The following is a 27,380-nucleotide window of genomic DNA, read 5'->3' on the forward strand; positions in this document are numbered from 1 at the left end:
CGCCAGGGTCTGCCACACAACTGTGGCTGAAATGATTGGTTCGTTTGGGCCCCCACAAAACAAGCTGGCAATTAATCTGTCCCTGCACAAACTGGCTCTACGGAGGCAAGAAGTCGTCCTCATCCTCCTCATCCACAGATTCCTCACCCTCTTCAGTGTTATGTACATCCTCATCCTCACAGAGTATTAATTCGTCCCTGCTGGAACCACAGGTCCCTCTGTACGTTCTGGAGGCTGGTCTCCCTGGAAGAGTTGATCATTCATTTTATGAACATCATCTTCTCCACATTTTGTGGAAGCAACCTCCTACGCCTTTCGCTAACAAGGTTCCCGGCTGCACTAAACACTCTTTCGGAGTACACACTGGAGGGGGGGCAACTCAGGTAAAATAGAGCCAGTTTGTACAGGGACCTCCAAATTGCTTCTTTTTCCTGCCAGTACAGGTACGGACTGTCTGACATGCCTACTTGGATGCTGTCACCGATGTAATCCTTTAACAGACAGACGCACGCTTGTCGCTGCTGCTTTGAGGATTCAAGTGCGGCTACAGCCCACACAATTCACAAAGACAGAAAAAAAAAAAGAATATTTTTATTGTTTGTGGAGCACACTTTGAGGGTTACACCACCCTCTAACAGACAGACGCACGCTTGTCGCTGCTGCTTTGAGGATGCAAGTGCGGCTACAGCCCACACAATTCACAAAGACAGAAAAAAGAAGAAGAATATTTTTATTCTTTGTGTAGCACACTTTGAGGGTGTCACCACCCTTTAACAGACAGACGCACGCTTGTCGCTGCTGCTTTAAGGATGCAGGTGCGGCTACAGCCCACACATTTCACAAAGACCGAAAAAAAAAGAACAATATTTTAATTGTTTGTGTAGCACACTTTGAGGGTGTCACCACCCTTTAACAGACAGACGCACGCTTGTCGCAGCTGCTTTAAGGATGCAGGTGCGGCTACAGCCCACACAATTCACAAAGACAGAAAAAAGAACAATATTTTAATTGTTTGTGTAGCACACTTTGAGGGTGTCACCACCCTTTAACAGACAGACGCACGCTTGTCGCTGCTGCTTTAAGGATGCAGGTGCGGCTACAGCCCACACAATTCACAAAGACAGAAAAAATAAGAATATTTTTATTGTTTGTGTAGCACACTTTGAGGGTGTCACCACCCTTTAACAGACAGACGCACGCTTGTCGCTGCTGCTTTGAGGATGCAAGTGCGGCTACATCGCACACAAGTCACAAACACATTAAAAAAATAGTTTTTTATTTTTTGGAGCACTTCGTGAGTTACACCACCCTTTAACAGACAGACGCACGCTTGTCGCTGCTGCTTTAAGGATGCAGGTGCGGCTACAGCCCACACAATTCACAAAGACAGAAAAAAGAAGAAGAATATTTTTATTGTTTGTGTAGCACACTTTGAGGGTGTCACCACCCTTTAACAGACAGACGCACGCTTGTCGCTGCTGCTTTGAGGATGCAAGTGTGGCTACATCGCACACAAGTCACAAACACATTAAAAAAAAATTTTTGATTTTTTGGAGCACTTTGAGAGTTACAACACCCTTTAACAGACAGACGCACGCTTGTCGCTGCTGCTTTGAGGATGCAAGTGCGGCTACATCGCACACAAGTCACAAAAACATAAAAAAATTAGTTTTTTATTTTTTGGAGCACTTCGTGAGTTACACCACCCTTTAACAGACAGACGCACGCTTGTCGCTGCTGCTTTAAGGATGCAGGTGCGGCTACAGCCCACACAATTCACAAAGACAGAAAAAAGAAGAAGAATATTTTTATTGTTTGTGTAGCACACTTTGAGGGTGTCACCACCCTTTAACAGACAGACGCACGCTTGTCGCTGCTGCTTTGAGGATGCAAGTGCGGCTACAGCCCACACAATTCACAAAGACAGAAAAAAAAAGAACAATATTTTAATTGTTTGTGTAGCACACTTTGAGGGTGTCACCACCCTTTAACAGACAGACGCACGCTTGTCGCTGCTGCTTTGAGGATGCAAGTGCGGCTACATCGCACACAAGTCACAAACACATTAAAAAAATAGTTTTTTATTTTTTGGAGCACTTCGTGAGTTACACCACCCTTTAACAGACAGACGCACGCTTGTCGCTGCTGCTTTAAGGATGCAGGTGCGGCTACAGCCCACACAATTCACAAAGACAGAAAAAAGAAGAAGAATATTTTTATTGTTTGTGTAGCACACTTTGAGGGTGTCACCACCCTTTAACAGACAGACGCACGCTTGTCGCTGCTGCTTTGAGGATGCAAGTGTGGCTACATCGCACACAAGTCACAAACACATTAAAAAATTTTTTTTGATTTTTTGGAGCACTTTGAGAGTTACAACACCCTTTAACAGACAGACGCACGCTTGTCGCTGCTGCTTTAAGGATGCAGGTGCGGCTACAGCCCACACATTTCACAAAGACAGAAAAAAAAAGAACAATATTTTAATTGTTTGTGTAGCACACTTTGAGGGTGTCACCACCCTTTAACAGACAGACGCACGCTTGTCGCTGCTGCTTTGAGGATGCAGGTGGAATCTAGACGGGATTTGAAACCGAGGACACACTACCTCCATCAATTGTCTAAATACCACTGCACTAATGTCGGATACCGGACGCACGTCTAACACCAACATAGCAGTCAAGGCCTCAGTTATACGTTTTGCTTCAGGATGACTGCTGTCGTACTTCATCCTCATCGCTAGGGACTGTTGGAGGGTCAATTGTTTAGTAAAAGTAGTGATGTTCCTACTTCCTCTCTGGGATGATGAACAACTCCCAGCAGCAGCAACAGCACTAGGAGGAAGTGGTTCTTGATCTTTCCCTATTTTATTTTTATCAGAGAAAGTTTGGTCCTCCATTTATGTTATATTGATATATATACGTGCGGCTAAAGCGCACACAAACACAGAAAATATTTTTTTATTTTTGCTGGAGAGTAGTGCACTTTGTGGGTTACACCACCCTTTAAGAAATGAGCCAGCCGGCTCTTTACTTATGGGACACAGGCGCAAGCTTGGCGCTGCTCCTTTGTTGATGCACGTGCAGCCACAGTGCACACAAGTCACAAACACAGAAAATATATATTTTTTTGGTTTGGAGTGTACTTTGGGGGTTACAGAACCCTTTAACGGTCAAGCCAGCCGGCCCTTTACTTATGACACAGGCGCACGCTTGGCACTACTTTGTTGATGCACGTGCGGCTACTGCGCACACAATTCACAAACACAGAAAATATTTTTTTTTTTGGTTTGGACTGGAGTGTACTTTCGGGGGTTACAGCACCCTTTAACGGTCAAGCCAGCCGGCCCTTTACTTATGACACAGGCGCACACTTGGCACTACTTTGTTGATGCACGTGCGGCTACTGCGCACACAATTCACAAACACAGAAAATAATTTTTTTTTTGGTTTGGACTGGAGTGTACTTTCGGGGGTTACAGCACCCTTTAACGGTCAAGCCAGCCGGCCCTTTACTTATGACACAGGCGCACACTTGGCACTACTTTGTTGATGCACGTGCGGCTACTGCGCACACAATTCACAAACACAGAAAATAATTTTTTTTCGGTTTGGACTGGAGTGTACTTTGGGGGTTACAGCACCCTTTAACGGTCAAGCCAGCCGGCCCTTTACTTATGACACAGGCGCACGCTTGGCACTACTTTGTTGATGCACGTGCGGCTACTGCGCACACAATTCACAAACACAGAAAATAATATTTTTTTTGGTTTGGACTGGAGTGTACTTTCGGGGGTTACAGCACCCTTTAACGGTCAAGCCAGCCGGCCCTTTACTTATGACACAGGCGCACGCTTGGCACTACTTTGTTGATGCACGTGCGGCTACTGCGCACACAATTCACAAACACAGAAAATAAATTTTTTTTTGGTTTGGACTGGAGTGTACTTTGGGGGTTACAGCACCCTTTAACGGTCAAGCCAGCCGGCCCTTCACTTATGACACAGGCGCACGCTTGGCACTACTTTGTTGATGCACATGCGGCTACTGCGCACACAATTCACAAACACAGAAAATAATTTTTTTTTTGGTTTGGACTGGAGTGTACTTTCGGGGGTTACAGCACCCTTAACGGTCAAGCCAGCCGGCCCTTTACTTATGACACAGGCGCACGCTTGGCACTACTTTGTTGATGCACGTGCGGCTACTGCGCACACAATTCACAAACACAGAAAATAATTTTTTTTTTGGTTTGGACTGGAGTGTACTTGGGGGTTACAGCACCCTTTAACGGTCAAGCCAGCCGGCCCTTTACTTATGACACAGGCGCACGCTTGGCACTACTTTGTTGATGCACGTGCGGCTACTGCGCACACAATTCACAAACACAGAAAATAATTTTTTTTTTGGTTTGGACTGGAGTGTACTTGGGGGTTACAGCACCCTTTAACGGTCAAGCCAGCCGGCCCTTTACTTATGACACAGGCGCACGCTTGGCACTACTTTGTTGATGCACGTGCGACTACTGCGCACACAATTCACAAACACAGAAAATATATTATTTTTTTAGCACTTGGGGGGAGCACCCCTGATGGACAGAGCACCCCCTGGACAACACTACAGCACTCCTTTAGGACTGGGACACTGCACAGGACTTTGGAGTGGACACAGCCCCTATGGAGAACTGACTGCACAACACAGTCCAGCCAGCCCCTATGGACTTTGAAGTAGTGGACACAGCCCCTATTAACAACAGCAGCACAGCACAACACAGCCAGCCCCTATGGACTTTGAAGTAGTGGACAACAGCAGCACTACACTACACTACACTACACAGCCCTAACTCCCACCCTCCCTCTTCACTGTCCACAGCCGAGTGAGAAAATGGCGCCGACGTGTGTACCTTATATAGGATCCAAAACCCGCGAGACTCGGAAGGCGGGAAGATGACGTTTTGCCTCGATTTCAGATCCGAGTCAGGCGGGAAAAGTCGAGCCTGACTCGGATCGGACTCGGATCGGGGGGGCTCGGGGGGGTTCGGATTTCAGAAATCCGAACCCGCTCACCCCTAGCTAAAATAGAAATGTAGGGAAAACAGCAAATTAGTATGTACATGAACATTTAATGGCGAAATACACCCAATGAGAATTGTCCTTAGGTTTAAGTACACATAACTTTAGTTTAAATTCATGTGGGCACAATCTGCATACAATGCAGAAGCATTACAACTGTCTAGCCTTCCCCCCAACCATTACTTAAATATAATTAATAATCCTTACCTTTTTTAGGTCCATCACGTCCACATCCACTAACTCCATTGTCAGGTAGAAGATGATGATCACAACATCGTTTTAGTCACAGTAGATCCTGGCATGGCTGTGGATTAAAATACAGAAGTGGTTACTAACAACAACCAGCAACTGAACCGCACATCACCTCATTGCTTTGTCCCTTAATAGCTGTAGAACTAAGCAGGTCTTCTTTATAGAGAGACAAACAACAAATGGATTCCATTAATCATATTTAAAAAAAAATATCAGTGCTAACAGAGTGGCGGAGGGTACATGCATTAGAATGGCTAACAATATTGATTTGTGGCCCTGATTCAGAGCCGGACGCTCTGACAGAGCGCTCGCTCTGAATCAGGGCCGGTCTTTTTTTTTGTAGAATGGCCTCTTGGCCGCTCGCATAGCTGTGGGTGACCACCCACAGCTACAGCGAGTGGCCAGGAAGATGGTCGCGATGGTCAAGACCATCGCGACCATCGGGCTTGCGACGAGACCCTTGTGGTAGGGTCTCATTTCCGCAAGCCCCAGAGAGCTTTCGGCTCAAACAGAGCCGAAAGCTCTCCCACTGACATCATTTGTGATGTCAGTGGGGCTGCCCCCAGACGGTAGGCATTCTCATGGGAACGCCTCCGTCTGGGCAGCCACCCCCTGGCCCGCCCACCAAAGGGGGCGTGCTGTCATGCAACATCGACAGCACGCCCTCTTTGGTACGAGACCCGGAGCGACGGATTGCCCGTCGCTATCCGGGTCTCGCGCATGCGCACAATGGAGCCGGCTCCGTCGTGCTCATGCGTTCTGGGCCACCATCGACCCGGTTGCGAGCGCTCAGCGCTCGCAACCGGGTCTGAATCAGGCCCTAAAGCTGCTTGACCTCACTCAGGCTATTCAGGCACAGACTGAGGCACTTATAAACCTTCACAGAGAGTTAGTAGGACAGAGGGGCCTAATAAAGACAACATCAACATCCACTATTAGTAAAGTGTGTGTACAACTTCAATTAGTCCATCACCTACCACTTCACCCCAGCGCAGTTAACGCACACGTGGTGGTGTGCTTAAAGCCATAGTTAGAGGTAGAGTAGGTTCAGCAGACAAAAAGGAAAAGAAGCACATGTTAATATTTGTATAAAATTGAATTACTGCACTTTTGGAATGCTTTTTATATTTGAATGTAGCAGATATAGATATATGTGTGTTTTTTCACTTTTATATTGATAAATCTAACAATGTCAGTCTTATTTATTAGAAAATAAAAACATGTTACAGTGCAGTAACTGTGACAATGGTTAAATGTGTGTTTTGCAAAATAATTATTGCCTATTCATCTTTATATTTTTTTTTGTTTATATTTAATTTTTTACCCAAAAAAAACTTACCAGACACTCTCAAGGACCAAAATATAAATATATAGCATGTAGCATCTTGCACGGTTCCAGCTCAGTCCCCTGTGAAATTAACATACTGTACATTTTAAGTAATCTGATTGTAGCCACACAACTTGAACACATATACACATACTGTAACATTGTTCCACAAATCCTTACGTGAAAAATACTCCTGTATGATCCTCTGTCGAACCTCATTCTCGTCCTTTGTATTGACTATTCCCTCTGATGGGAAAGGGTCCAGTTCCTTTACAACCACTGCAATGCACAGAAAAAACAAAATCGCAAGCTATTACATTTACCCCATAATGTCACAAAACACTGTCCGGTATTTATAAAATAGTCACCCTCTGGTGAGAACAATTAATGCTAACATTATCCCCTAACAAGTCCATGCACATGAATTGGTTAACTTCTTAAATGAAGCAGCATTTCATTTTGTATATCACAAAGGTTAGTTGAAAGAGATATATATTAGTTCACTTAGTGGTATTACGGCATGTCATCCTGGCCAGGAAGTTATAGAAATATGTAATTCAGCTACAATATTGCTAACACATAAAAATCAGTTTACTGTATTGTACAAACCATTTCTATGGATCAGTGTACTGTTTACACTATGCTGTATATATGTTTTGACATAAGATATACTGTATCTTATGTCAACTAGTCTAAATAAAAAGATAAAAAAACCTAAATCTCATTAAATTCAAAGCGGGTTAGTATGGTTAAAAAGTTCCTTTACAATGTCCGTTCAGGTGAAGTGGACTCGCAGTATTATACCTCCTGGCTGCTGGTGCAATCCTAGACTACATCCATTTCTGGAGGGGTGAGTTTACGAACACTGCAGACACCTCATGGATCATGCGTAGGTTATCCAGCTGGTGCTCACTTTTCCCTCTACAACCTGTCAGCGGCATCATCAGAATGTAATTTTAGTCCAAATTGTCCTTCCTTATACCCTCGGCTTGCACATGCACATCCAAGCCGCAATTTTGGTGTAATCTGCATACGCAGACGGCCGTTATGTGTTCCAAGGCTCTGTCTACATTCCACAGCACTTCATGGAATCAGTAAAAGCGCCCAGTAACAGCACAGTTTTCTGGCCCTAATAAGCTCTGTTTTATATAAAATTGGACTACATTTCCATTGGATTGGGCAATTTATAATCAGATTTATTTATACTCTGAGCTCTGATCTCCGTTTCCATAGTGATGCATAAATCACACATTCCTTGTGCATATTTGAAAATCAATACAGTACATTACACAAACATTAATCTTAAATTTTGCACTGATGGACAATTTATTCTAAAACAATAAAGAAAAATGCATACCAGACTAACCCCCTTTTTGAATGAATTACATATTTCTATAACTTCCTGACGAGGATGGGGCACTGCAATATCGCTAACTGAACCAGAATATATCTTTCAACTAACAAGAACTAACCTTTATGATATACAAAAATTGATTGCCGTTTCATTTAAGAAGTCAACCAATTCCTGTGCATGGACTTGTTAGGGGATAATGTTAGCATGAATTGTTCTCACCACAGGGTGAATATAGAAGACAAACAAGACCACAACACATAATGGACTACAGCACACACAAACAAAAACAGGTAAATCAACAAACAGGCTGAATATAACATTTATAATTATCAAATTTTCATTGACCTATGGTCTGTATCTCAGAAACTGAAAATCCTGCAGCTGGCGTAGCAGCCTCAACCCAAAACAAATACATTAGCCAGGAACCCACTGATGAGGATTTGACAGTTAAATACTGTTTGGCCAAGGAAAATGAGGAAATGCTACAGTCCTCAGAGGGAACCAACAAGACCCACCGGCCCCTACCTAGTTGATCTGTCTTAGATTGCTGCAGTCTGCACAGCAAAGACCTCTCTCCAACAAGAACTTCTGAATGGAGCATAGCCTCATCCACTCATGAGGGAGGCAACCAACAAACTCGAAAGGCCCCTTGAAACTTCATGGAAAAAAATGAATTTAACCAAAAGCTCCTCATATGAATGAAACTGTCATGCCTGCAACAGCAGCAAGCATAGAAGAAAGAAGAGAAGCGTCAATGGCACGCATCCTGTTGGGTGCAACTGGTGCCAAATGAGTCTAACCTTTCAATGCCTTTTGTTCTGAACTCAAAGATAGATAATAGATGCTGACCTGTATTTGACCGATACCCAGACACAGAACAGAGGAGCGACATCTAACATGCCTGGGGTTTTCATCAGGGACCCCCACAAGGAAATGTGGGCTTCACAGCACCTAATATGCAGGCCGCGGCCCTCTGTCTCTTTCTGTATGGAACTGATAGGCACTGAATAGGAGGTTTGAACAAGCACTATAGACCTGCAGGAGCATCGCAATGACTACACAATAACAGGCAAACTGATGAAGGAATGCTGAGGTCAGGAGCAGGTAATAAGATAAGCAAAAGCTAGATGGCAAAAATGCTTGAGCTAGGGATGAGACCTAATACTCTGGTACTTGTTTGTGCTCCGAGTCTGCCTTTTATAAGGAGGAGTTTTGAATTTGGCGCCGAATGTGACGTCATGTTCGGTGTGCACTTTCCCCTTAAATTTTAAACAGGTTGGTGCGCTCTCTTATTGAAGCCACAGCCACCTGCATACAGTGGGAAGACCAGCAGGATAGAAGGACCAGCTGCCGGCATGTCATGCTGCTGGTGCTGCCATAGAGCCACAACGGAGTCATGGCAGACCGGGTAGACCAGCACTGTCTAACCGGGTAAGTGAGCACTGGGCTCCAGCATGCTGCAACACCTTTATGATAAGAAAACTTTTAGTAAGGTCATGGGATGGCCTTCACTTTAGAAGCCACCACTCTAGATGCCAGAGACATAGAGGTGCCATATATAAAAAAAATCATTGAAAGATGCCCACTCTTACCTCCATGTCTTTGGCCATGGAAAAAAGCTTTACACTCATCCTAAGCTTGACAGTACACCTTCAGAGTTCTTGGGGCAATAGATCATTCTGCTAAGCCCTCCATACCAGTTTGATGACCTGTCAAACATAAGAAGAGCAAAGCACAACAACAGCATCAGTCTCAGTAGCTAAGGACCTAAATCTAGCCCACTGAAACTGGGGTAAAGTGTTGGCTATTGCATTATTAACCCGAGGCACATGCTGAGCTTTAAACAATACATTGCATTGTAAGCAAGTTATAATGAGCTGCACAAGCAATATTAGCAAAGATTTCACCTTTTGCCAGTTGATGTCATGTACCACGCCAAGGTTATCACACCTAAGCATAATACTGCAATTACGCAACTGTTTATCCCATACTTCCAATGCCACCATGATTAGAAAGAGTTCTTGAAGCAAGAGATCACTTGTTAAACTCATTTGCGGTCATTCATCTTGTTAATAGGCCATACACCAAGATCCATTGAGATAACAGTCAAACCCTGAAGACCCTGTCGCATCTGTGAACAGCTGTAATTGAAAGTTATCAAGTGGGGAAAGCCAGAGCCTAACAGCATTAAAATATTAAGTAAAAAAACCCAAACTGAGATAAACACAATGATCTGAATCAGCATGGCCCAGACAGAAAAATATAGAGATAGTGAACTATGCCGTGACCTCCACAAATAAACTCCATGCACCAGAAACGTGCAACATTTTACAAAAAAGGCACAAGAAACAGAATATTCTTAGGCAAGCATGTCTATGAAATATTCCTTCCTAATGCAAAAATCCATGAACTCGGGATGCAAGGGAGGCACAGAAAAGGCTGATTCAACATCAACTTTAGTCATGATTGCACCAGGCTAATTAACTAGGCATTCCCATACTCACCCATCTAGGAAGAGATAATTGATCACATTGCAATGAGGGAGGATTTCAAAGAACAAGCCGCAAAAAACCCCCACAAAAACCCACCAGCCAATTGCTATAGGTTTTAACGCAGCTAATACTAACACCCCCTTTTTCTCTTGCAACCTGTATCTCCTTTTTGGCCTGATCAGTTAACACAAAAATGTTAACATCTCCGAATCCTTTCCCTTTAAAACTACCATCTTGTCGCAATGAACCACACCCAGCGATAGACCAAGGCCCCTAGTGCTATACAAATACCTTCCAATATGTGACTTTTAGCTCAACTATCATGTTCCTCTGCCTCATGCCTTGGATGCTTCACTGTGTGCTTAAATAACTTAGTAGAATATTTAGAGTCAGAAGAGGAGGAAGAGACCTACATGATGTCACTGATTGATCACCCACAGAAACTCTGGTCAATGAATCCTCCTCCTCATTGTCAATGTCGTCATTGCAGTTTCTGGAATCATCATCTTAAAAAGACAGTAAAGCAGTATCTGGAGCCAAAGTCCCAGGCAACACAAAAGGGAATGACACTCCAGATGAACTGCATGCACTAAAGCAATCATCAAATCACTACTAAATTGCCCTGCCTCAGAACCCATGGCCCTACAAAACCTAGATAGGCCCTAGGTGATAAGCGACAGGTTTACAGCCCTGATGTGAACCAGAAGCACACTTGAGAACCGGAAGCTAACAGGGTGACTAAGGGAACAAGAGCAGTGGCCACAGAAGACATCATGGACATCACAGCAGTCTGATCAAAAATGAAGCTGATGGCCAGGGGCTGCACCTGGAGACTACTGGCAGCCGCATCCAAACACCAATCCCCTCTGCCTTGTGCACTGTGGTGCAAAGGCTGAGAATGGGAGACCTGAGGAGCAGCAGTACTAGCTAAGTGCCAGCTACCAGGAGGCTGCTCACAGAGTCAATCAAGATTGACTTCATAGGTAGGATCCTTCCCTTTAGCAGTAACAGGGGACAGCATATAGCTGCCATTCATGTACCCACTTTCTTGCAAAGTAGCCCCCTCCTAATCAGGTTAGCCCTAGCTTTGGCATGGGAACACCTCATTTGGGCATGGGAGCTCACCAAGCATCCACCTCCCTCTGTAACTAGCAGGCATGCCACCATGCATACCCATCACCCAAGAGCCAGTGTCCCAGGAAAGCATCTTCCTCTTGCCAGGCATGTCTGGTAAGCTACATTGGTGCCCACTGTGGCATGCTTCCATGACCACCACACCCTGCTGCAACACCCATGCCCCCTCACACCTGCAGTGGCAGGTTAGACAGAAGGGGATCCAGAGACCTTGGCAGAGTTAATGACCCCCATGCTACCTACTCATGGTAGTGAGTGGTGGGTGATGGCACTCATGTGGGGCAGGGCATGGTTTTGGCAACCACCACAATAACCGGTAAAGGAAAATAAAAAAAGAAAATGAGGAAGGTGAAGAAGGGAGGAAGAGATGGTGAAGGAAAAGATGAAAAAAGGCAGGAGTAAAAAGAACAGAAAGGTATACATCAAACTACAGTGCAACTATCCTCAGCAAGAGCACTCACCAGATCCTGAAGACAGCAACAAAAGAGGCTGAGCCCAGCATTACATAGCCTTAAGAAGCCAGATACAGACATAGACACCCATAACTACCATAGGACAATTCTATCACCTGATGTCACAAAAGCCAGGCACCAGCCTTGAGGTTTAACACACTACACTCTAATTCAACCACTGTTTTATTTCTAGAAATATAGTCTAATATAAGCATTGTCATGTCCAAAATGTATTGTGGACCTGGACTTGGTGCAGGAAAGTCTTGAGAGCAGTTTCCTGGAATTGAAATGAAACTGGTCGAAGAGGATATCTGTTCATGAATGTCTCTGCCATTACTGGAGGTAGTGGATGACTGAATAGGAAGATGAACCCCTTTGGAGTAATTGGAGCACAGCTCCTGGAGAACCTGGAGGGCAGGGAACCGGTACCGGTGCTGGCGGAGTATTCTGGCGGATTAGACTCTGTAAAAGAAGTGAGAAGGTCAGACTAACTGGTAATGGCACTATGAAATGAAACAGCAGAAATCTCCAATCGGACTGCAACTGGAGCACTGGAATACAAACCGAGCAAAGGGAACTAAGCACACAGACTAGCTGTGTGAGATGTTACACTGGCAACCCAGAAGCTCAAAGACAGCCCTTAAATACCTAAGACTTGAGCAGGATTGGCTGCCGAAGCTGACTGAATTATGCAGGTTGGATTGGCTCACACCTGAAATGTGACCAGATCCAAGATGGCGGCGCCCAGCACCCGGCGGTGAAAGCACAGACTCCCATCTGCCACAACTCCACCTGGCCAGAGATCCAGCGCTGCCTTCCCAGGACCTGCCCACCCAGCATGCTAGCCGCCAGCAGCCTGCACCCCTGCCAGAGCACCCGGACAGGTAAGTTCCAGACCCCCCGCAGTGCTCCAGAGAAGCCTGTGACAAGCATTGTGTAAAGATTTTTTAAAAAGCAACATTTTATTCCATAATAGATATCACACATATGGCCCTACAAAGGTGTATTCAAGATCTTTGAGTCCAACAAGGATTATTTGGCAGGTCTACCATTTCAACTGGCAGCCCATAGACTACATATGGCTCAACAAAGATTTTCCATGGCCCTCGCCTTCTCTGAAACCTTGATTGATTCTAAGGGATCATTCTATTGTTTAATAATATTAAGTCAGCAAACACCTAGATATTATAGAAATGCATTTCTCTCCATTTAAATACTTTGATAGCTCTGTTCTAGAAGAGTTCATGCTTTTACGATTAGTAAATTCAAATATGTTGGGTAAGTTTCCAAGCAGCTGAAGAGGTTTTCTTTAACAGAACTGTTTTGCAAGATAAAAAATACTTGCAATGCACACATTTTACCCTAAAAATCGAGAAGTATTATAAATCACAGTGGAAATCTGCTGTGTTTTATAAACTGACAAAGCTTTTGATTTCAACACAAGAAAATGTACTTTGGCAATAGCTGCTACACAACTTTGAGCCAAGTGAGACAATAACAGAAATAATAATTACTAATTCAGTAAAACAGAATACCAGAATAAAAAAAAAAAAACATGCTTGTAATGAACTCACATTCCAGTTTGGCTAGCAGTGATGTTAAAGTTTACATAAAAACACAGAGTAAAGCAATAATGTAGCACATCTGTACTATTAGCACAGATGGGCAAACAATTGGTCTGTTCTGAAATTTGTCTGAATACCAGAGATTTGCTGCCGGTGAATTAATTTGTGAATATGCCCAAATTCACCAAAAATTCCACAAAATAATCTAATGCACTGTAGAACTGGCCATCCTCATCCCCATACACAAAGCAACAATGACCAGCGATAGTATGGACACCACTGCTTTGTCTTTATTTTCTATAGGTTCTGGTATTTACAGCTATACCAGCCTCTTCCTGTCCTCCACAAAGCCAATGTCTGTCCTTTCTTAACAGGTTTGGCAATATTTAATAGTAAAATAAATAAATATTAAGATGAAAATTGGTTCCCATAAAGTACACTGTGTAAAATAATGATTAAAAAAAAGTGCAGCATTCTCCCCTAAAGCCTCTGACAGATGAAAAAAAACACCTGTGATATAGGATCTGGTGTAATAGGTTAGGACCCCTGAAGTGGCAACCTTGTCTATCCAGTGGTCCCAGAATAAGTTATTTGCATTTTATTACAAAAGTTTAATAGAAATACAAACATCTGTATAATAAGCGAGAAAGTGTATCTGTCTGTCTGTCCTTTATGAACAGCCAGAGTTTTGGACCTTGCACCACCAAATTTGGCAGGGTGGTGTAGTTTGAACAGTATTAGGTATTTGCCTAGGTTTGAACTTCATCAGGGCCACACACTGTCACACAATCCCTAAAAATTGGGACCCACTGAAATTAAAAAATATCCAGGCTTGCTCCAGTGGAAATTGGCAGTCTGACAAAAACTGTGTGAAAGCTACAAAAGTATCCTTTTAACCTCACAGTCTGAGCAAGTGTCAAACTTTATGACTCATGCAAATTCATATATAATCTAGGAGTTAGTCCTTTTTAATGTGACCATAAATATTAGTTAGCCCTCTGTGTTTGCATGCAAGGGCGTAACTAGAAATTTTGTGGGCCACATAGCAAGATCTTTAAAGGGTCCCCCCAAAGTTAAAAAACATACATTTGCCCCCACACAGAGCCCATTGATGTTATGCCACACAGAGCCCAATTAGATTATGCCACACAGTAGTATCCTTTATACACATTATGCCACACAGTAGTAGTGCCCTTTGTACATTATACCACTAGTAATGCCCTTTACAGATTATGGGGTCTATTTACTAAATGGAATTAAGGGAGAAAAGAGCTAAGAGGCATAGAAAATCCAAGTACATACCGCTGCTTGATATGTACTGACGGATTTTCTGATCTATTCTGCTGCTAGCGCTATTTATGAGGGTTCTTATCGCACTGCCATAGGCTCCTATGGCAGCGATAAGTGCCCTAGTTGTTATCAAGATTTATTTTATACTTACCATGTCCTGCATCTCTAAAGCTGCATCGCTTCCCCTGGCTGCCGATAACGCCTTACATTTTTCTTTACTAGTGCACTGCTTACAGGAGGTTCTGGCTGTCTGTTGTTGTCTTTGCCAATAAAGTTAGGTTTGAATAAAAAAAAAGACTGCTGCTTTTTTTGTGTGTGTTTACCTCAGAGGCTGGACGTGACGCACCACCTCATCATTAGGCACATGCGCATAAACTATGCAGTTGATAGTAAGAAGGGGGGCAGAAACCGCTGAAGGGTGAACATAACGTTCAACCTTTTTGTCAGCTGGTTTTTTGTCAGGGATTTTTGATTTTGCTACAGTGTGCTGGGGTGCAAATCCCTTTTTTCTGTGCTCAGTGTAAACCCCGCCCTGTACAAGCACCTGTGGTGTGTCATTAAGCTGATTTGAGCAACTACCATATTTTTTGTTTGCCGTCTGGAGAGGCATAAAAGGAGTCAGCATTAGGAGGAGGTGCTGATCCTTATAGTGCCATGTGGAGGTTTTTTGGGGTACCTCCAAGGTAAGTTAGCTCTCAGCTCATACATGTGTTGTTATCATGCAGTACATCAATTTGTAATTATATGACCCAGAGTGGGTGCTACTATTATGTAGCAATAATTATTTTGGGGTGAGCATTTGGGAGTGGGGCCCCGGGGTTATACTGGCTGGACCTTTCTCATGGCATCACCACTTAATTCACATAGAATATTTTTATCACTTCTCTAATTGTTTGTATATTATTTATGTCATTTTAATTCTTTCACATTTCATTAACACTTATTGATTTATCCTTACACATCTACTTTTTACACTTCACTATCACCTTTTTTCCCCTTTTCGTGTGATGCCCTGGGGATGATCCTTGGCTGGAATTTTTTGGGGTGCCTTGCTTCTCGGACGTGAACCCCTTAATGTTAGGGATGCCAGTATAGAAGAGCCTTGACGATTGGCCTGGCGCTTATTCATATATTTGCAAATGTATGTAACTAATACCTCTGAATCTGTATTATCATGTAGGATTTAAGTATTTTTGATTTTGCTACAGTGTGCTGGGGGGCAAATCACTTTTTTCTATCCTCAATGTTGCAAGCAGCATGTTAAGACTGCAGCATGCCTTTGATCCTGCTTATACTTACGTGTTCCTGTTCAATTATACTATCTGCTGCACCTATATAGTGTATCTGATAACATAAACTCATTGACAGTTATTGGTTGTACATTGTTATACATTATGTGACAGAAAGTCTAGTTTGAGGCAGCGTGCATCTCATCTCACTCTCATTACCCTAATTACACAAGCGATATGGATCTCAAGTATACTATTATAAATCCCGCTGGCTGCAGATGAGCAGGACTTACCTGCACTGTGCTCCGATGTCTCTCAGTGTAAATTACTGTAAAGAAGTGCAAAGCTTCAGGTAGTCTTTTGTAACTTCTGTCATTACCTTTGCAGGATATAAAGGATGTCAGGACCTAGCACCCAGTACTAGATGATGTTATGATACCTTATGAACTCCTGCACTGTCAAAACTTAAACAAATTGCCCTTCACCAATAACAACCCCCTTTCCTGAAACACACACTTGTTCGTAGGTACTCGATTGCTGTCTGGACTTTGCACTTAAAGTAATGACAGTGCAGGAAGCACAGATATCAAAACATAGACATAGGAATGTGACATTGTTAGAATTCATAAAGGAAACTACACTTAGATTCTCAGGAGGTATCCCATCCAGGAATAAACCCAACCCCTTACTGCTTAGCTTCCCACACTACACAGAAGGGGCCTATGTTTCAAAGCTTGATGAGAGATACAATTGTGAGATATGAATCACCAAACAATCAGCTTCTAACTTACATTTTATAGGCTGTGTTTGAAAAATGACAGTTAGGAGCTCATTGGTTAATACTTTTTATCTCACAATTTTATCTCTCATCAAGCATTTATACATAGGCTCCTAAGTATATCTAAAGCTAATTGATGTAGTAATACAAATAGAACTCCTAAAGAGCGATTACCAGAATACTCTCCTGCAGTTAACATCACTGCAAGCTAGCAACAAACCAGGATTCAATTTAGCTATTTAAGCAGCTAACAAAAGGATATGCAGTTATATTTTCACTACATTAGTAATATATCAATTCTTAAGCCATAATAATAATTCCAGAATGATAATTCAATAAACATGAGTGTAATTGCAAAACTTCGTAATTGCTTTAGATATACAGCAAACTGCAGGATAAGACATTTCAAAACACATGGACTATCCAGAGTAGTATATTAGCCAGGTGTACATCTGCTAGCAATAATATATAATATAATATATCCAGGATACTTTAGCAAATGAAGAAACCAGCAATCCTTCTTAGACAGCTTGCAAACAGCTGGAACCAGGGACCAGACAAGACATGGAATCCTGTGGGAGACACAGCTAGAACAGAACAATCCACACAGGCCCAAGAGCCAGCACCTGATTAAAACTGACCAGGCCAACACCCAGACAAACATTATCATAACAGGTGAACAAGTCAGCAACCATTCCTACTGATTCAGGCTAGACTCAACCATCCCAGTATAGATATAACAGATGATTGCCTATTCTATACTTAGACTAGCTGGTAATCCCTATGGTCCTACAATGTCCCCTGTATACCAACTTTGTAGTGGTTCCCATTTACTATAACACTTTTACTAATGTTATCCCCCAGTGTGTATCAGACCCTTGGAATTGTTACCAGACACAGAATTGTATTAGAACATGCTTCTTGCTCTTTCATATAATCCTAATAATTACATATAATCCTGTTAATCCTAATCATTTTACTAACACCATTTTTTGCGAAATATTTGTATAATCAGCTACTGAACTAAATCTGTATTGCTTTTATGTCATCTATTCTGTCAGGTTTGGTATGAAATGCCGACAGTTGGGATTCTGGTTGTCAGAATCCTGATGCCTGGATCCCAACAGGGCTAACATACTGACACTTGTTGGTCAGTATGTTAACCCTATCCCTACTCTAACCCTACCTCTTTGGTGTCTAACCCTAACTTCCACCCTAGTGCCTGAATCTAACCTCCCCCTCCCCACACCCTAAACCTTCCCCCTTTAGTGCCTAACCCTCTCCCTAGTACCTAAACCTAACCCCTAAATCTAACCCCAACCCTTACCCCAACCCCGCTACTTATCTTCGGCCTTCTTGCAGTCATGATGCCGGCCCAAGATACTGACTAAGTAGGGAGCAGGTGCAGGATTAGCAGCAGTAGTATAGCATAAGTGTATGCGAGGAGTGGCTGCAGGGCTAGGGGTAGTATAGTGTAGGTAGTGCTATCCACGGTGCAGGTGCAGTGTAGGTAGTGTGTGCAGGGAGCCTGTGAAGGGATAGAATTAATAACTGTCCTGTGCCTGGCCATGGAAGCTGTCTGCAATGCTGGCATATCTATAATGGGTACAGGGTGTGCGGTGCACACCTCGTTCCTATAGTCTTATACTTACTTGTCCATAGTGCTGCTCTGCAGGGCCTAGCCGACGCAGCAAAAATCACTGGGAAAAAGGCGGCCATTTTACCGGAGACCCGGGCATGGGCAGTAGACTCTGGTACTAATCCAGAATCCACTGCACTGCGGGACCACCGGAGAGAGGAGGGGGCCTGCACTGAGTCTGCAGACCTCTCTTAAAACTCCCCTGCCTGTAATCATGCAAATGTAGGCACATTTCCATTGATTCTATGCAAATTATATAAACTACATGCTAATAAAGAACAAGTTATTGTCTTTAGTATCAAAGTCAAATAGCTAAGTTGCCAGCCTTTTCATAAATACAGTTATGGTAAAAAGTAATAAAAATGCCCAACCTGCCTCATTTTATACCAGCACACTGTACAAATCAGCCTGATTTTTACTCAGTATTATCAACATTATCAAGATAAAATTTGCAACTCCTATAGGGCTTTACCACCAGCATCTCTAAAGGATATATTTAAAAAAAAATTCATAGTGCTCCACCCACTGTAAATATAGTGATGGTGTGATACCCCAACATTATGGGTCTGCAATCTGGGCTAACAATTCCTGAGGCTCTTATTTCTCTTTCCATTAGGCAGAGAGGTAAGGATAGCCTTTATGCAATAAACATATACAGTATTTGTCCAAGCACTGTTGTTTTTATTTAACTGCATATTCTTCTGTGCTCAATAGCAATGTATATAACACTGTTATAATACAATACCATAAAGTAACACATGTAGGGGCCTATTCATCAACACTAAAATAACGTTTTTAAGGACATTTTCCTTAAATAACGTTATTTTGGTATTCATGAACAAAACTTTCCGTATCTGTAGGAAGTGCTGCGCATGCGCTGGCTTTACAGCTGTAACAGCGCATGCGCAGCACTGTTTCCAGACGCGATAAGGTAGTGTAGAGAGGGAAAAGTATCTATTTCCCGAAAAGCTGTCATCGCAAAAATGACAGCTTTTCGGAATAGATACTTATGGAGAGGTGGAATGATGAATTCCACCTATAATTAGCTAGAACTCCATGAGAGTTCTAAAGCTAATTATCTCCATTGAATTTTTAGGTTTAATGAATAGGCCCCGTACTCTTTTATTTTAAACCAAAATGTTTTTACATTACCAATATGCCCAATAGTCAGGACCCCCTTTAATCAACTTAAGTACATGAACTCAGTAACTAATAATCTCGCTTACATTTTTAGTACAACAAACATAACTTATAAACATTTTCCCTTTAGACATACATTCTAACATTACACAAATACATTTCAATTTCATCTTAACAACTATATGTGTAATAAAGAGCAAACATGTTTACTGTGTATTGTATTTTCACCTGAATTAGTTGGGCCAGGCCATTGTTGGAGCACTTATTTGAAAACGGGACAAACTCAGGTTAGAAGTAAATGGGATTTCCTATTAGTCAGTTCAATAGCATTGTCAAATATACTTCCTACTTAGGATATATGGATCCATCCAGGGGGATCATATGGAATACAATAGAGGACTAGGCTTGAAGGGGAAAGGAGAGGAAGATTAATTCTGAGAGAAATATACATAGCTTGCAGCTATCATTTCAAAGTTTGTGACATCTCTCTGAAAACCTATCTCTAGAAGTGCCTTTGGATTTTAACATATATGAGTCTTTTGTCTAATAATTTTGACAGGAAAATAGCTGCTCTGCTAAATATACATTGTCCAGCTTAATTGGATATATATATATAAGTAGTCTCTGTCTTGTCTTTTTCTGTTTAAAACTGCTATCTGTGGCCAAAACTATGCAGACTATATCATCCGAATATTTGTGTAGTGCTCCGGTGGATGAAACAGTAGCAGTCTCTTGGATTGCTTTTTTTTCTGCAGTGCTCTATTTTAATCTACAGTTCTGTCTGTTTGCTGGTCACTTTCTCTCCAACAGTGGAGCTGCAGCTAGGATACTCGACTGCTTCTCAAGCAGAGTAGCCAACTTCTCATAGAAGGCAAGACTAGCCCTGTTCTCCACCTCTGCTCCGACCACAGAGGGAGTATCTCTGGAAAGGGACACCTAAAGGGGCAGTAATGGAGGGGACACTGTTGCAGCTGTTGCTCTGTTCACAGGTCAGTCAGTGATGCAGCACAATTTTGCTTAGACATGTAGCACACTCCCTTTATTCTCCAACTCGAACTGCCATCACCAATTGTCGCAACGGCTCTCAAACAGAATATTACAGTATAGATACTGTAACTGTTTCATTGGACACTATATACCTGCTTCATCTGTATAGTTTCCTATAATATTACTACCCCAGTGTCACGATTCACAATAGTTCCATGTGTACATGTGCATGAAGTACTTAAATTGAGGTTAATACTGTTATCAGATGTAATAAAATAATGATTTATTTAGCAACAAGGGTTTACACATGCAGGCTCAGACTGGGCCACCGGCAATTCAGTGAAATCTCCTGTGGGTCCCTGTGATTTATAGCCACGCCCTCTATAGCGAGAGGACATGGCCTATGGTGCAATTCATTTGTAACAGGTGCAGTGCAGCTGCTTTCTGGGCGGTGATCAAGGCTGTGACTGAATCAGGACATGCAGGGGACTGGAGCACACTGCAGTCAGACTCAGCATGTGTTGAGCTCTGATTGGATGAGCCCATCACATGCTCCTCTGACAAAGCAGCAGCGCAGCCTCATGGGTGTGATTCATTGTGAGGCTGTGCCTGTTGCTCTGCCCACTACCTGAGCCTCGAGGCTGCTGTGGCTTCTGGTGAGTACAATGTGTGGGCACTACAGTGTAGCATAATGTGTGGGCACTACAGTGTAGCATAATGTGTGGGCACTACAGGTGGCATAATTTACTCAACACTACCTATCTGCACTACTCCCCTGACCCCTCCATACCAAACACTTTCTTTCTGCACTACCTCCATGACTCCTCCATACTAACCACTACCTATCTGCACTACCTTCCTGACCCATTCTTACCAAACACTATTTTACTGCACTACCTCCCTGACCTCTCCATACTCCGTACTACCCATCCTCACTATTCCTTACCAAACATTACCCATTGCTGTTTGTACTATCCACCTTGCGCCACCATACCAAACACTGCCTACATGAGTTCTATTGTTAGTATATAAAAATAGAAGACTATATAATATTCCCATTACAGCTGGCCACACCCCCTCCAGTGACTGGCCACACCCCTTTGCGGGCCTCTATTATTGCGTTCCCCTGTGGGCCTTCTCCATGCTCCAGTCCGCCACTGTACACGTGAATATAGGAATGGCCAGGTTTGAACAGAACTGAAATAATACAGATGAACAATCACTTGCAATGGACAGAGTTCTTTTTGTTGATGCAGATAAACAGTCAGAGTTCGGAATGTGGATGATAACAGGCGGTCTATGAACACAGTAAGAAGGTATACTTGCTGAACTGGATGGAACTGGACTAGATACACACAGCAGAATTAAATGCAAAAAAGTCCAAAATAGCAATGCACTGCATAAATGGGTACTGATAGTATGAGGCAGACGTGGTAAAAGTTCAGAGTCACTGAAATGTAGTTATATAACCAAGTCCTGGAAAATACTGATGAAGTAATGATAATGTCCCAGATAACTTACAAGGGGTAGCACAAGGGGTAACTTGGTTGCAGTGAGCCAGGATCCAAAAGAGCAAACAGGCAGAACATATCAGGAAACTGTTAAGCTGGGTACATACGTGAAGATTTTCTGTCCAACCATCCAACTAGTTGGTTGGTTGGAATGAAAATCTGGTAAAGTATAAAAGCAAATGACAATCATCAATTTGCTCCCAAACACTGGAAAAGGGACAAAAACTGTTGTTTGAACAAATTGTTTAGATCAAACATTTATCAAACTTGTCTGAACGACTATTTTCATCTGTTTTCTGGCATTTAGGAGCAAATTGCTGATCATCATTTACTCCCATACATTACCAGATTTTCATTCCAACCAATCAACTAGTTGGATGGTTGGACAGAAAATCTTTATGTGTGTATGCAGCTTTAAGCTGGCCACACACTAGACCAACTTACATCCAACCAGCCAACTTGTTGATTGGTTGGAATGAAAATCTGGTAATGTATGGGAGTAACTGATGATCAGCAATTTGCTCCTAAATGCCAAAAAACAGATGACAATGGTCGTTCAGACAAGATTGTTAAATGTTTGATCTAAACTATTTGTTCAGACAACAGTTTTGGTCCATTTTCCAGTGTTTGGGAGCAAATTGCTGATTGTATTCCTTACCAGATTTTCATTCCAACCAATCAACTAGTTGGATGGTTGGAGAGAAAATCTTTACGTGTGTATGCAGCTTTAGAGTACAGTCACTGTGGTAGACTTGATGACCTGGCACTGATTGCTCAGTTCTGTAGAGATAAATAGCCAGTTCTCCAGGTGGACTCACAGCTGCCTGATTAGGTAATCAGGCTGCAATCATAGACCAGCCAGTGTGGAATATGCTAGACAGACCTCAGGCAGAGAGCAACACTAGAGGCAAGAAGGAGGAACTGCACAGATTGTGACACCCAGTGGTTATTACAATAGTAGAAGTTATTAAAGAGTTCTGTGACAATATAAAAAAATCACAAGGCCAATAGGATCACACACCCACATGACAATGATTGATACATGGAACGTCAATGACACAAAGATGCTGAAAACTTTATAGTCCTTCCCACAAGATTTCTCATTCCTATAATGGCGTTTTCTGTATGACCAAACTAAGCTGCTGTGACTATGAATCTTGCATGGGGTAAGTACTTCAAGTTGTCCTTTTCATCGGTAAAAGGTTTCTGAAGTTTCTTAACTATATCAGATATTGGGCCCAAGTCGCATGAAAAGTCGAATGCAGCCGCATCTAGTGATTTTTGGTATATTGCTGCATACGCATGCTTGCGAATGTACGAACAATTCAGAGCTGTAGCAATTCAGTAATTTCCCTTTGGATGCTAAATAGGTCTTTCTGTGTGGTCACTGGGTACTTACCATGTGAATGCACACAAGAGAACCATCTTGTGGGGGTGTCATTGCATTCTTACTAATATATAAATTGAATGCAGATTTTAAACCTGTATATACATGTTGTTACTGTAGACCCTGCTGGGTCATGCATTATAGATTGTTTTTAAGTATATTTAACTTTGCAGCATATTGGCTTAAATCTATGACAAAATACATCTCTGTCCAAAGGAGACCATGTTGCTCAATAAGCTAGTGTTCATGTCCTACAGTTTTGGAGGTTATAGTCATAGGTTAAAATCCTATGACATGTATGTTTATTGCTTTGTGTCTCTTCACTTATGTAATGCATAGTACCCTTTAAAAGCAGTAATAGTCAAGTGTTTCAATGGACTTGATGGTAAAACCCTATAGATTGGTTTTTAAGCATGTTGCATTTTGCAGCGTAATGGCTTAAAACTAGGGATGGACTTTTGTCCAGGAATGATGATGTTTGTCCATGCAAGATGATGTTTTGCCTCTTTCTGAGTTCCGTTTTTTTGGAGGGAAAAATCCGAACTCAGCGTGCAAACTCGAACCTATCCGAGCCTGCACATCCCTACTTAAAACTAGGGGTGAGCGGGTTCGGTTTTACTCGGATTTGCTCGGATCTTTAAACAGCATTTTATTGGCTATCGCCTATCATGTGTTTTGGATAGCCAATATAATAAATCCGAATTTGCGGTAAAGTGGCGATAAGAACCGAGTAAATCCGAGTAAAACCGAGCCTGCACATCCCTACTACTGTGACAAAGTAACTAGTTGTTAAAAAAACATATGGATCAATAGGCTGGTGTGCATATCCTACAGCTTTGGAGTGAGATAGTCATGTGTTTTAACATTATGGTTTATAGTGTTTTTGCATATTGCTTTGTGTCTCTTCACCTATTTAATGCATAGTTACCTTTAAAAGCAGTAAAAGTCAAGTGTTTCAATTGACTTGAAGTTAAAACACTATAAAAAAATGTTTTTAAGTATATTGAATTTTGCAGCATAATGGCTTAAAACTATGACAAAGTACCTATTTGACCAAAGAAGGCCATGTGGCACTATGGGATAGTATGAGTGTCCTCCATCTTTGAAGTGGTATAGTCTCAGGTTCTAATCCTATGGTAGATATGTTTTTTTTCATATTACTTTTTGTCTCTTCACTAATTTAATGCATAGTATCCTTTAAAAGCAGTAAAAGTAAAGTGTTTCAATGGACTTGATAGTAAAACCATATAGTTTGTTTTTAAGCATATTGTATTTTGCAGCATAATGGCTTAAATCCATGACAAAATCCCTCTTTATGCAAATGAGATAACATAGCTCAATGGGCTAGTGAACATGTTCTACAGCATTCAAGTAACATAGTTGTTGGTTCTAATCCAATGGTACTGTAGATATGTTTTTTGCATATTGCTTTATTTTTTTTCTTCACATATTAAATGCATAGTACACTTTAAAGTCAACTGTTTCAGATAGTAAAACAAAATAGATTGTATTTTATTACAAAGATGACCACATGGCTCAATGGGCTAGTGCACATGTCCTACAGCTTTGCCGTCGGAGAGTCATAGGTTATAATCCTATGGAAGATATGTATTTTGCTTAGTGTCTCTTCACTTTTTTAATGCATAGTACCCTTTAAAAGCATTAAAAGTCAAGTGTTTCAATGGACTTGATAGTAAATCCTTATAAATTGTTTTTTAAGTATATTACATTTTGCAGCATAATGGCTTATAACTATGGCAAAGTACCTGTTTACCCAAAAATGACCACATGGCTCAATGGGCTTTTGAGCATTTTTACAGCTTTTGAGTGGGATAGTCATAGGTTCTAATCCTATGGAAGATATGTTTTTAGCATATTTCTTAGATTCTCTTCACTTATTTAATGCAAAGTACCCTTTAAAAGCATTAAAAGTCAAGTGTTTCAATGGTATATATATATACCCTATATATTGTTTTTAAGTAAATTGAATTTTACAGCATACTGGCTTAAAACTATGACAAAGTACCTATTTATCAAGTGAATACCAAAGTGGCTCAATAAGCTAGTGTGCATGTCCTACATTATTGGAGTGGGACAGACATAAATTCTAATCCTATGGAAGGTATGTCTTTTGCATAATGCTTAATGTATCTTCACATATTTAATGCATAGTACCCTTTAAAAGCAGTAATAGTCAAGTGTTTCAATGGACTTGATGGTAAAACCCTATAGATTGGTTTTTAAGCATGTTGCATTTTGCAGCGTAATGGCTTAAAACTAGGGATGGACTTTTGTCCAGGAATGATGATGTTTGTCCATGCAAGATGATGTTTTGCCTCTTTCTGAGTTCCGTTTTTTTGGAGGGAAAAATCCGAACTCAGCGTGCAAACTCGAACCTATCCGAGCCTGCACATCCCTACTTAAAACTAGGGGTGAGCGGGTTCGGTTTTACTCGGATTTGCTCGGATCTTTAAACAGCATTTTATTGGCTATCGCCTATCATGTGTTTTGGATAGCCAATATAATAAATCCGAATTTGCGGTAAAGTGGCGATAAGAACCGAGTAAATCCGAGTAAAACCGAGCCTGCACATCCCTACTACTGTGACAAAGTAACTAGTTGTTAAAAAAACATATGGATCAATAGGCTGGTGTGCATATCCTACAGCTTTGGAGTGAGATAGTCATGTGTTTTAACATTATGGTTTATAGTGTTTTTGCATATTGCTTTGTGTCTCTTCACCTATTTAATGCATAGTTACCTTTAAAAGCAGTAAAAGTCAAGTGTTTCAATTGACTTGAAGTTAAAACACTATAAAAAAATGTTTTTAAGTATATTGAATTTTGCAGCATAATGGCTTAAAACTATGACAAAGTACCTATTTGACCAAAGAAGGCCATGTGGCACTATGGGATAGTATGAGTGTCCTCCATCTTTGAAGTGGTATAGTCTCAGGTTCTAATCCTATGGTAGATATGTTTTTTTTCATATTACTTTTTGTCTCTTCACTAATTTAATGCATAGTATCCTTTAAAAGCAGTAAAAGTAAAGTGTTTCAATGGACTTGATAGTAAAACCATATAGTTTGTTTTTAAGCATATTGTATTTTGCAGCATAATGGCTTAAATCCATGACAAAATCCCTCTTTATGCAAATGAGATAACATAGCTCAATGGGCTAGTGAACATGTTCTACAGCATTCAAGTAACATAGTTGTTGGTTCTAATCCAATGGTACTGTAGATATGTTTTTTGCATATTGCTTTATTTTTTTTCTTCACATATTAAATGCATAGTACACTTTAAAGTCAACTGTTTCAGATAGTAAAACAAAATAGATTGTATTTTATTACAAAGATGACCACATGGCTCAATGGGCTAGTGCACATGTCCTACAGCTTTGCCGTCGGAGAGTCATAGGTTATAATCCTATGGAAGATATGTATTTTGCTTAGTGTCTCTTCACTTTTTTAATGCATAGTACCCTTTAAAAGCATTAAAAGTCAAGTGTTTCAATGGACTTGATAGTAAATCCTTATAAATTGTTTTTTAAGTATATTACATTTTGCAGCATAATGGCTTATAACTATGACAAAGTACCTGTTTACCCAAAAATGACCACATGGCTCAATGGGCTTTTGAGCATTTTTACAGCTTTTGAGTGGGATAGTCATAGGTTCTAATCCTATGGAAGATATGTTTTTAGCATATTTCTTAGATTCTCTTCACTTATTTAATGCAAAGTACCCTTTAAAAGCATTAAAAGTCAAGTG

The sequence above is a fragment of the Taudactylus pleione genome, unplaced genomic scaffold (assembly GCF_031769625.1).
Source record: "Taudactylus pleione unplaced genomic scaffold, aTauple2 ptg000342l, whole genome shotgun sequence".
Classification (NCBI taxonomy): domain Eukaryota; kingdom Metazoa; phylum Chordata; class Amphibia; order Anura; family Myobatrachidae; genus Taudactylus; species Taudactylus pleione.